This window comes from Xiphophorus hellerii, chromosome 9, assembly GCF_003331165.1.
Source record: "Xiphophorus hellerii strain 12219 chromosome 9, Xiphophorus_hellerii-4.1, whole genome shotgun sequence".
Lineage (NCBI taxonomy): Eukaryota > Metazoa > Chordata > Actinopteri > Cyprinodontiformes > Poeciliidae > Xiphophorus > Xiphophorus hellerii.
This window is the reverse complement of record NC_045680.1, coordinates 17,351,977-17,363,406: the sequence shown is the minus strand read 5'-3', so window position 1 is coordinate 17,363,406 and position 11,430 is coordinate 17,351,977.

Here is an 11,430-nt window from a genome sequence, read left to right as displayed (position 1 = left end):
CACCAAGAGAGAGGCCCAGCTAATACTGATTGGTGAAATTAACAATTTACAAGTGGTGCTGTGCTCCTCAGATAGGCAGTCCAATAACAGCAGGCATGCTTAAAGTAAATAAAACCATGATGGAGCAAAAAGTGCAACTCTCAGTGTCATATCATTCTTCAAATGTAACATTTCATTAAATATTAATAAGAAAGCAATATGTAAATTATATCCTTATTGAAGAAAAACATATATCTGAAACCATGAGGATGTCCAGAAATCAAATTTAAAATCCTTTGGACGTTCTAGAATATAATTAATGCATTAATGAGTAGACAATAATAAAATCAACAGTCCATGGAGCTGAATATATGACGTATTTAACTGTACAAAGTGCAGCAGCTAAATATGTGGTTTGTAATCTTTCTTCTCCATCATCAAAGAGATAAAGAGAGTGTTTTCATTGCTCTCTCTAAAGATGGAAGCTTGCCATTATTTATTCAGCAGTAGAAAAAAGTAGCAGTTGCGTAGCAACAAACCCTAAACTCTGTGAATCCTCCCTGTAATCACACAAATCAGGAAGCGCTCACTCTTACTGCAAGGAACTGAAGATGATTTGTTTCAGTGATCAATGCTGCTTTCTTTATGACCCCTTTTCACATTTGTTTATTTATGTAATCTTTTCTGTAGTTATTTGGGTGTCAGCATTGAAGTATTTGGTAAAATTGTTTAACAATTGACTGTCATTACATATAAATTATTTTTTTTCTGCAACTTGGAATGAAACAAGCTACATTTCATTAAAAAAAAAAAAAACTCTCAAAGACAATAGCTGATACAGATGTTGTCCAGAGGCATTCATTTTCAATAAATTAACTTTTTTTTAAATTATATTTTATGCTCTAGGTCACCTGCACAAAAGTATAGTATTGACTGGACCCAGGTTGAGGAAATGTCTCATTCATGTTCTTAATTAAACTGTGGATAAATAAGTTTTACATGCAAACGGATCTACCGCCTTCATGCTTTCCTTTAATGTGTTTAAGCAGTAAAACTGACTAAAAAGGAAAGTTTAGATTTTTTTTTAAGTGAAATCATAATCAATAGCGATGGAAAGAGGACAGTAAGCTTTTGAGGGATTGACTTGAAACACTTTGTTGGAGCTTTTAAGAAAACACAGCTGTCACATGATGACCAATGATGTTTGAGGATGGATGTCATCAGTTGCTTCAACCTTGTGCTTCATTTGTTTTTATAGTTTGGAGTATTTCATTAGCTTCACAAGCTGGAATGTGGTGTTGATGTCAACAAATGTCTTGTTCCTTTTATATAATATTTCTGATGCATGGATCTAATCTTTTCTGTCTATTTTAAAAAATATATTTTGATGTGTAACGATGCACTCATGAATTCATGTAAATAAACAGAATATCAGCAGATTACTTTTCTCACCATTACTTCATCCGAAAGGTTGCTGTGGCTTTAGTTGACCACCAGATGTCACTGTTCCTAATTAGACTGAGACTTCGAGCTTCTAATCTTTTCAGCACTAGAAGGCTTCACCTGTCTGTCACTATCCGTAACATTTTCCTTACCTTTAATACAAAGGCTTTCACAGTAGAAAAACTGAGGTAGTAATCTCAGAGCTGTGAAAGACTAATCAGATGAACCCCGTGTTAAAGACTTTTTTAAAGCTATTTAAAACAACTCAAATGGTAAATGTTTATATGAGTTGAAACTGATAACCATCTGCACTTTCAAAAGAAACTGATAAGTTATGAAACTTACACTTGGCAAAGGCTGCTTGCTTTATCAGTTCAGGTACAACTCGACAGTCTGCTGAGGGTGGAGCAGAAATGTGTTTCTTTGCAGCAGAGTGACATTTGATCAACAGCACTGACCATTGTACTTTTTTGTCACTTTCTAGAACCTAATCTGGCAGTTACAAGATCAACTACTTTCATCATATCAGCTGATTCTGCTAAAACAACTAAGACTGACAAGGTTTTGTATACATAGTATGTTTTATCAGAGGTTATTAATCATCTAATATTTCACACAACCATTTTTAAAGTTCTGTTTGTTTTCTAAGCTGAACAGGATTTATATTACAAGCTAAGGCTAGGTTAAATGAGGCTGCAAGCACAATCAGGTTGCCTATGTAAATCTACTGGAATAATTTCCAGATAACTGTAAGACCTGAAAAAGAGTGGAACTGTTGAGGTCATTACAAGAATGACATCCTGTAGCAACATCCAGAAGTTTACACCACTCTCTGTGAACTTAAAGGGAATTAACGAATCACAGTTTTGAGGAGGCGGACTGATATAGCCTGCAGCACTCAACTAGCACAATTTGAGTGGAAAATCTATTTTACTTCCTTCTTTTCTTCCTTTGTTTTTTCCTTCCTAACAGACCAACACAGATCTATAGCTCTCCTGTCTTTTCTGTAGCTTGCCTTCCAAACTGCTGAATAAATCAACCACAATTTATACTAGTGTGACATCAAGTAAGAAGTCACCAGACCCACAAGACAGAAAATACAAAACTGCTAGTCCTGTCAATCGCTCTTCTTTAGGAATCTGTGTTTTACAGTCTCATTCAGCTGCTATTCCTAGTACAACAAAGAAGTATTTGCTTTTTTGCTGCTTAAGGTCTGGTAAGTACTTTAGAACAGACCATTCACAGCTACTCGGGTTAGGTTTTTATTTAGCTGGTAAGTACAACCAACACCTGTGTGAGGTCAAGACACAAATCTTTAGTTTTGGACATTTTGGTTATAGTTGGGTCAGACTTCAAATGCATGACATCATTTCATCTAGCATTAGCTTTTTAGCTAACATCTTTTTAGCTAACAAATTGTTCTATCTGTTATCACACAAGATAGAGCAACTTAATGTTATGAAACATGGTAGTGACCTACAGCCATTAGCACAATCTGTAATATGCTTTAGATGATATCAATATATAAGCTGCTTTGCGTTAGATGAGGTAAAAAATATTTTTTTCTCTTACTGTTTATATTCTTCAACAAATGACAACCAGAAAAAAATTGCTTTGAAAGAAGATTACAGACTGTTTCACTTTTTCAATGTTTCTGCTTATTATATTTCTGGATGTTTTCACATTTCATGGATTATTGTAGACCAACAGGCTAGTGCTAACCTATGTGCTACTATTATTTTAGCTTCTTTTAGCTTTTTAGCTCATTGCAGCTTTTGCATGGGTTTTTTCAAACTACATGGAGTATGTTTCTGTAGGTCAAGATGCCAGTCCTAACCTAGAGGCTATCATTAGTATTTCGGCTAGCTTTAGCTTTTTAGCTCATTTTAGCTTATAAACTGTTGTGAACTTACTGTTTGCCATTGTAAACAGTGTTCTGCATGAATTTCTAATTTACACAGGAAATGTGTAAGTGCACACATTTGAACTTGCCATAGATTTATGATGGAATATTTTAGACCTATAAACTGGGAAGAAGTTTTACTTTCTAGAAAAACAATGATACCTTGGAGTGAAACATATTCCTGTTTAAAACTGACTCAGTCTCTTTACATAAATTCCCCCAAAGACAATCATCTACTTTACGTTGTAAATTATTGTACTGTTTTAAGCATGCTTTCCCACAGGTTTTTTAAACTTTAATTTGATGCAATTGGAAAAGAAAGACAAAATACAGGAAGACAAGAAAAACACTTACAGGTCTCAACACCCGCAGCAGATGGGATGTGGGGAGATCCTGTCTGGTTTTTGTTGTTGCTCAGCTTGCACATGAAGGTCTTGCTTGTCAGTCCGTGTTCATGCACAGGTCATGCTTTTATAAGTAGGTTAGAAAATCCACTGCATATCACACTGATTCATCAGGGATAAGAAAATCCTCAGCAGGATGGTCGCCTGTGCAGAAGCTATCGTCTTAATTCATTTTGTAAGTATACAAAGTGCAGGAAATGTAGGACGCAGAGAGACAACTTTTGGCCTTAAAACAAGATTCAAAACCTGGCAGATAAACAATTCTTCATCAAGCTACTTTAGGTTGGCTTCTTTTTAACATATTGATTTAATTTTATCTTCAGCATTTTAACTCTTACTAAAAATCTGTAATAAAGCCATGTATGCATTTGGAGAGATGTTAACTCTGAAACGTGCAAAGATTGTATCTGCTCCCTTTTTTTTAGCTAATTTGTTCCTTTCTTTATTAATTTTAGATGAGTGGTTGCAGCAAAAAGCAATTTGTTAATAAAAAATGCATATCCACCTCTACCACCTTTTAACCTGCTTACTTCTTGGAGAAGAAGTGGAGAAAAAGTGGTCATGGTGCTGAATGTAAAGGATGCAGAGGAAACAGATCATTCAGTCTAAATGGAAGAAGATTACATACATCTGCAAGTTTACTCACAGCATGTTTGCTAGAAGTCAATACTGAAAGTGGAGGGATGCTTCTCTGGCATCCTGGGGGTGAAAGATACTAATTGTCCAGCAAAATAAACAAAGTAATATAAAATTAAAAGTCATTTTGTGGATTGCATTGGGAAAAAAGCACAGCCTCTCTGTGCATTACAGTAAATACCACTGTATTTAACATACTGCAATTATTTTCTATATATAGTAAAGAGTGGACATTTTAATATGCGACTAAAATTTTTTTTTTATCTGCTTATATTTGTCCAATAACACCAAAATTTTAGACTTGTGTCCATTTTAAGACTCAAAGTGTCTGGAGAAAACCATTGCACTTTTCTGAATCAGAAAGGTGCAGCTGACATTTTTCAGCTGTTGACGCTTTACCTCACAAAGCAGTGTGATGAATTAGTTTTCTATATCAGAGTGCATTACGGTTTATCACATGGCACCCTAAGTTTGTTTGCTTTGCTTCACTAGAAAACCTTCAAAGAACAAAAAGGGTCAAAATTTAACAGAAAAATAAACACCAACAGTCATGCAAGTTTGATCATTTAACTTATAAGCTAAAAGTCAACAAAGTAGGAAAATACACTTTCCCCTTAAATGTAATAATTAGATTGCTTTTTAAAGTAATGCATTAATATTAGTGTTGTTGGAATGATACAATATTTAATCATACTCACATTGAAATGAACAGTGACCTTTAGTAGTTATGCAACTCTATAAAAAGAAACAAATTTGCATTTGGAGAGCAATTGAATACACTCCTACTGTTTGAAGGTCATAAAAATCTAATTTAAAAGCACACCTAGCTGGATTACAGGTTTCTGAAATGCTTTAATCAACATAATGATTGGTGAAATTTCTTAACTTATTTATACATTTAAGAGCATCTGTCCCATGCTTTTTGATATTATTTCATCTCATTCATTTGCTTGCTTGACAACTTTGCTTTACTGTAATATACTGAAAAGTTAAGGGGGAATGTTAGTAAAATACTATGTATACATCTAGCCATCCATTAACTAATACTTTTATCTTTGTAGCATTGTGAGGGCTACTTTTAAATCAAATACTACTGTTATAGACATCAATTAAATTAATGATTTGAGAAAGATAAAAGCAAATCAGTAAAAAAATAAATAAATCATGCTCAAAGCTTTTTAAACACAAAAGCTTTGGAATTACAGAAGTAATCTAAGAAATTATGTCTTTTATTGCATAAATCTGCACATTCAAGGTAACCTGTGGCTAAAAATTTGAGTAGATTGGGTTAAAATATTGATAATGTGTTTATCCCAAAGTAAACATACTCAATCATTACCAATCAGCAGAAAGTGACTTTGTTTTGGCATTGGAAACCTAATCGAGAACATGGTTCAGCCAGTCTATCTGTCTGGTTTCTCCTTTCTTCTGAGCAGCTGTCGAGCAAGGGAAAGTGAATCACATGCAGTGTTCACAGAAACACACATGCATGCTTGTCTAGTATCCAAGGATATAGCATAACACATAAAACACAGACTGTACACTTTTGAGTGAGGTGTTGAGATTGGCGTGACTCAAAGCCTGCAATCAGAGTTGGCTACTAATGAGCAGAGGTGTGTTAGTATCTAAATGATGTAAAATCCATCCAACTTTCTTTTTTTTAAGATTCATTAAACATGGGAAACAATCCTCTTGACCTAAAAAAAATGTTTAAAAAATCTGTTTTTCGTTTCTCTTCTTTTCCTGGGCATCTCGTCAACAGGAAAAGCCATATGGCACAGTTGTGTATAGTGTGTGGTGTCGTGCCAGTAATGGATGTTACATATATGTGTCAGTCTTTGCATATATAAGCGTGTTAGTGTGAGTGTTACCACACCTCTGGGGCAGATGATTCATTACAGACAGGCCAACGGGGTAGGAGGCCTGCAAGGCTGTTGTCATGGAAGCGAGTGGTGGAAACAGCAGATCTCCTTTCAGTATCATCTTCAGATCACTGGGATATCCACTTGGCTTTCTTTGTATGTGTGTAACAGGTGTGGCTTTAACTCTCTTCCTCCTTTGTTTCAGCCTTTCTCCTGGAACAAAGGAGAAAGACATTATTAAAAGAGTTTATTATGAGTGAATGGCTGTTTTATTCACTCATAATAAACAGGATCACCATTACATACTGTAGTATGTAGTAAACGAAGGATTGGGTAAACAAGTTTGAAACTAACATAGAGTTTTTTTTCCAATCCACACAGTCAAACTTTAAGACAAAATTTCAAATATATAGGGGGTACCTAGTGGAGTACATCCTGGACAGTTTGCCAGCCCAACACAGGGAGAAAAACAACCAAGAAAATTAAGAGAGGAGAGAGGAAGACAGAGAAGACAGAGTCCAGTGTATGGACCTTTATTTCACAGACATTAAGATACTTAATATCAATTTGAACAAAGTTAAAACAGTAAAATTTAAATAAATAATATCAACAGAAGAAAAGACCTTGGATAGTGAATTTTTATGATGAATAGGCCTGTCATGAACGCAAATTTTTCTGGACGATAAATTTTCCCAGAAGGTATTCCGATAAATGTTTTGAGACCATTTTCAAGTAATGAAATATTAATGCAAGAACACATTCTCAAAGATCAATAAACTTTAAATTCTGCAGAACATTTAACACTAAAGCTGGAATACATTTTAAATATCCAAAATAAATAAACAAAACAGAAACGGCAAATAAAATGACAAACAAAATTGTCCTTCTAAAAAGGGCTAGTTGAAACCAAATCACCAAACTGAAGACTTTATCATCCAGTTTTTGGCAGAAAGAGAAAAACAATAAATCATGCCGATGGTTGATTTTCTATTGAGCTTGTTTGAATTTATCATGCGATTAATTGATTTATTGATTATTTTGACAGGACTAAGGTTGAATGTATTTAACCTTCAGACTATAATTTCTTTGTCCTAGATTTTACAGACTGACATTGTAAAATGTCAGTTGTAAGCTGTATTCAGTTTACAATTCACTTGTTCTTATTTTCTCTTTTCTTGAATGCCAGTCAAATCTGTTGTGACTAAGTGTGAAAAAAATACATTAAGCAACGTCGATTAAGATGAAAACAAAAAATAATGAAGAAAATTACAGAGTTCTGCATCATAGATACTGCGCACAATTAATTAGACGAAGCCACATCTTTCTTGGTAGTTCATTTTGCACCTCAACAAGGCAGGGTGTCTTTTCACATATGCTTGAGTTGCATAAGTGTGAAGAAGCTCAGCACTTGCTTCCAATGAAGTGGAAGGTGTGAAAAAACAGCATAGAGAATAAATGGTAAATTGAAGAGAGAGACACGCTTTGAGTTAAATTATGGTTAAAGAATTGCAAACTCATCATTACACATCATTCTTTAAGCTCACTGCTCTGATTGTTTGTGCTCTTATCTGAGTTTTACACCACAAGCCCTGAATGAGGAATATTATGCAGAAAAGACAAAGTTGAGTGTTGCTGGGCAGCTAATATTTTTTTATTATTCCACATGTGGATAAAATCTCAGTCAGAATCTTGTCTGCCTTTTTCTATTATAAAGTAGGTTTAGATTTTGGAATAAATCTGTGTTTCTCCACTCTTTGGTCAAATCTCTGTCACAACTCAGAAAAAAAACAAAAAACCCTGCAGTTTGTGCTTCCTGTCCTGAATGTCAGTTTATCTGGAAGTGGAGAAATATCGATGGGCAGCAAACAGTGTGTGCGGAAGGACAACGGCCAGAAACACCATGTTAAAGGTCAGCTTTAATTGGATGCCTATTGTACAAATATTCCATGTCAAGACTAAACAAACAGCCTGACTCCTAACGACAGGATGTGAAACTAAAGTGCGACCAACGGTGATATTTTCAGCCATCTCTGGTATCAACAGCTGCACAGGGAGGAAAAATACAGAGTCAATAAAAAGCTGAAGGGCATGGCATTGTGTCTCTTTGTTTAGATCATCCTGCCCATCTAGTTTGACTTGCCACAAGTAAAACAACACTCATGCTTATTGGATGATGAGCATAAAGAAAAGGAATCACAAAGCAATACCTTTTTAATAGCTTTAGCTTATATCATTCAAACAAGCAGAATCCTTTAATTGGCATCAGTGCTCTTTTTGTTGGGTTTTTTTTTGTGTGTGTGTTTGAGTTTTGATCATTTCCTTGTGGTGTAATTGTGTTCAATAGGCCTTGTCACATTCAGTTCATTTTTATTAGAATTTTGTTACCATATCAATTTATCTCTGTTTAGTTTCTTAGATTGTTTTGTGTTCTGTTCCTTTAATATTTGATATAATTTTCTAAGAATTTTGTTAGGTGTCCCGTTTCAGTTTGAAGACCCTTTCAATTTTAGTACAACTGTCTCTGTGTTAATTAGTTTCCCTCCCTCGGTTTTCCTGATTTCTCCCAGCCACCTATTTATTCATTTGGTTCCACTGTCATTTTCCATTCCTACCTCTTTGAGCTTCTGGTCTTTTGCAGCTCTTCACTGGATTCTTCCACCTCATTGCCTGCTTACTAACCTCATTCCTTGGCCTGCTCCTCTGGCAGTATTTTCTATAATTTCTTATTTGTATTATAGTACTCAATTTTGCCAATCTTTCTCTATGCTTGGGTCTTCTACAAACTTCAAACGACACTGTTTTTTCAGTTAGATTTAATCTAAATCTAATGTATAACAAAAAATTAAGCAACTTCCCCAATTATTGGCATTCTTGGTAAAGGTGTGTAAAAAACCCTAACATGCACTTTTTTATGATCTCAAACAAGTGAAAAACGCAGCCTTTACTATGACAATTATTCATTGAAGTAATTAATTTGTACTCCAGGTCAACAAGTTTGACCTGGAGTATAAAAATCATGTAACACAAAAGTGTGTTTCTCTTCTCCCACACAGGAAAGATGTCCACTTATTACAAAAGAGATGAGCTGATCTTCACACATCAGGTAATTTCTGCAAGGAAAAAACTACTCTTCTAAACTTGCCCACATCTTAGTCGAAGTAATTTTTAATAGTAATATTTGATGTGATGATTTAGTGATTTGTTGTTATTAGGCAAGTGATTTTCCATAAATAAGGAAAAGAAGCAAAAAATGTCCATAATTAATTGTCAGAAAAATACTGTGATGTAAAAACTAAAATAAATAACGTAAACTTCTGCAGATCTTCCTGATAAGTTGAGGAAGTAGGTCGCCTACTTCAGGTGTTTTGCGGTGAGGTCATTTTAAACATGCAGGACAAGAACGGCTCCTCTTGGTTGTGCATGTTTGTTTCCTAAAACAAATAAGAGAAATTAAAAAGCAAAACATAAAATGAAACACTCAAATAAACCTCTTTAAATTCAGTTTTGATTAACTATTGAGATAGCACTTATTTGTCCATAATGAGTCAATATATCAATGTTATATTAACATTTTACTTTATAATTTAGTGTAAAACAGTAAATGTAATTTGAAAATTATACTAAATCTTTAAAAGTATGTTAATTAAGTATTTCTGGAAAGACATATATGAATACTTCCTTAAATATTCTTTATGGATGGTTTTAAATTTCCAGTTTTGAAAATTAATATCAAGCTGTATTTTCATGTACTGTAGTTTACAATTCATAGAAAGAAATGTACAAGAATGCAGAAAGAACTTTGTATTTAGTGTAGTTTACTGCAGTATTATTTTTTTTTAACAATCTCGATGTCATACTGGTGCCTTGCACATGCCTCTATAATATAACTGGTTCCGTGGTATTACAACTATGGACTCTGAGTATACTGTGTTACACTCCAGTTTTGCAGGTGACAATAATGTACAGGACTGCCAAATGTTTACAAAGAAAACAAATTTAAGACATTTCTCAGAAGGAACTTGATATATTTTATTCTGCATTTGTAGTCCTTAATCACTCAGGCGTCAACAGCTAATCTCTTACACATTATCGCCTCTTAATGAATGTCTTGATTTACTTCTTCTGCTCATGGCCATATCCTTTCGTCTTTCTAATTAATCTTTTTTTGCGTTAAAAAAAGTCCAAACTACATACTTTTGATTCCAGAGACGCTTTGGTATTTATTAATTTATCATTCATGGTCTGACGTTCTTAGCACTATTGGCCTTCAAGCCCCCAATCAGTAGCGAGCAGAATCTTCCATCACCTTGTTCTGGCAACTTTAAAGATTAAAATCACTTATAACGGGAGGAAATCATAGAGGTACCCTCACTGATCTATTGATTTAAACTTTGTTCATCAGGTAAAAGATGGGTACAAAACAGATTACAGCCACACAGAGTCCAAGTGAGAGAGATTAGAGGGCATTTGAAAGAGGAGAAGGGAGCAGGTTTAGCAGGATGAGTGAGAGGAGAGAGGAGAGGATTATCAAAGCAGAGCCTGGATCCTAAAATAATCCTCTCAGTGTGCTCAGCTCTATGCTCTACGGGGAAGGGGCCAGTACGGGCTACAAAGTTGTTATTGCATTCATAGGCCAAATTCTGAAGGTGCAGAAATCATATCAGCGTGTGAGAAGCTCATGACTAAAACCCAATGTTTTAGTAAGAAAGATGTTTGTGTTTTTTTAATTTCATGTAAGATTAGAACACACACATAAACACACCAACACACACGCTCACCCCCACGCGCGCGCTCATCTGTCTTAATCTGGAAAGCTGGTTCAGAGTTACATGCCTCAATGTGAGGTTCTAAGCACCCGCTTCTTTCCATGCTCCATGTTCTAATTTGGGCATTGCCATGGTTACATAAGATTGAGGGTCAGGAGGTCAGTGACGCTGCAGACAAACACCGGATGGATGTGCGGCCACTTTGCGGTGACAGTGGGGATGCACTGCCAGACATAATATAACCACAGAGATTCAGCAGAAGGAAAACAATCAGGTTTGAGTGAGCATCTAAATATGAGGAAGAGGAAGTTTACATGCAGCAGCAGGAAATCACATCTCAGTTTACTGGTATTATATATATTTTACTTTAAGAAAACCAAATATATTAAATCTTCACTCTTTAATCTTTGTGTTTTATGATTTTTTTTTATTTATGT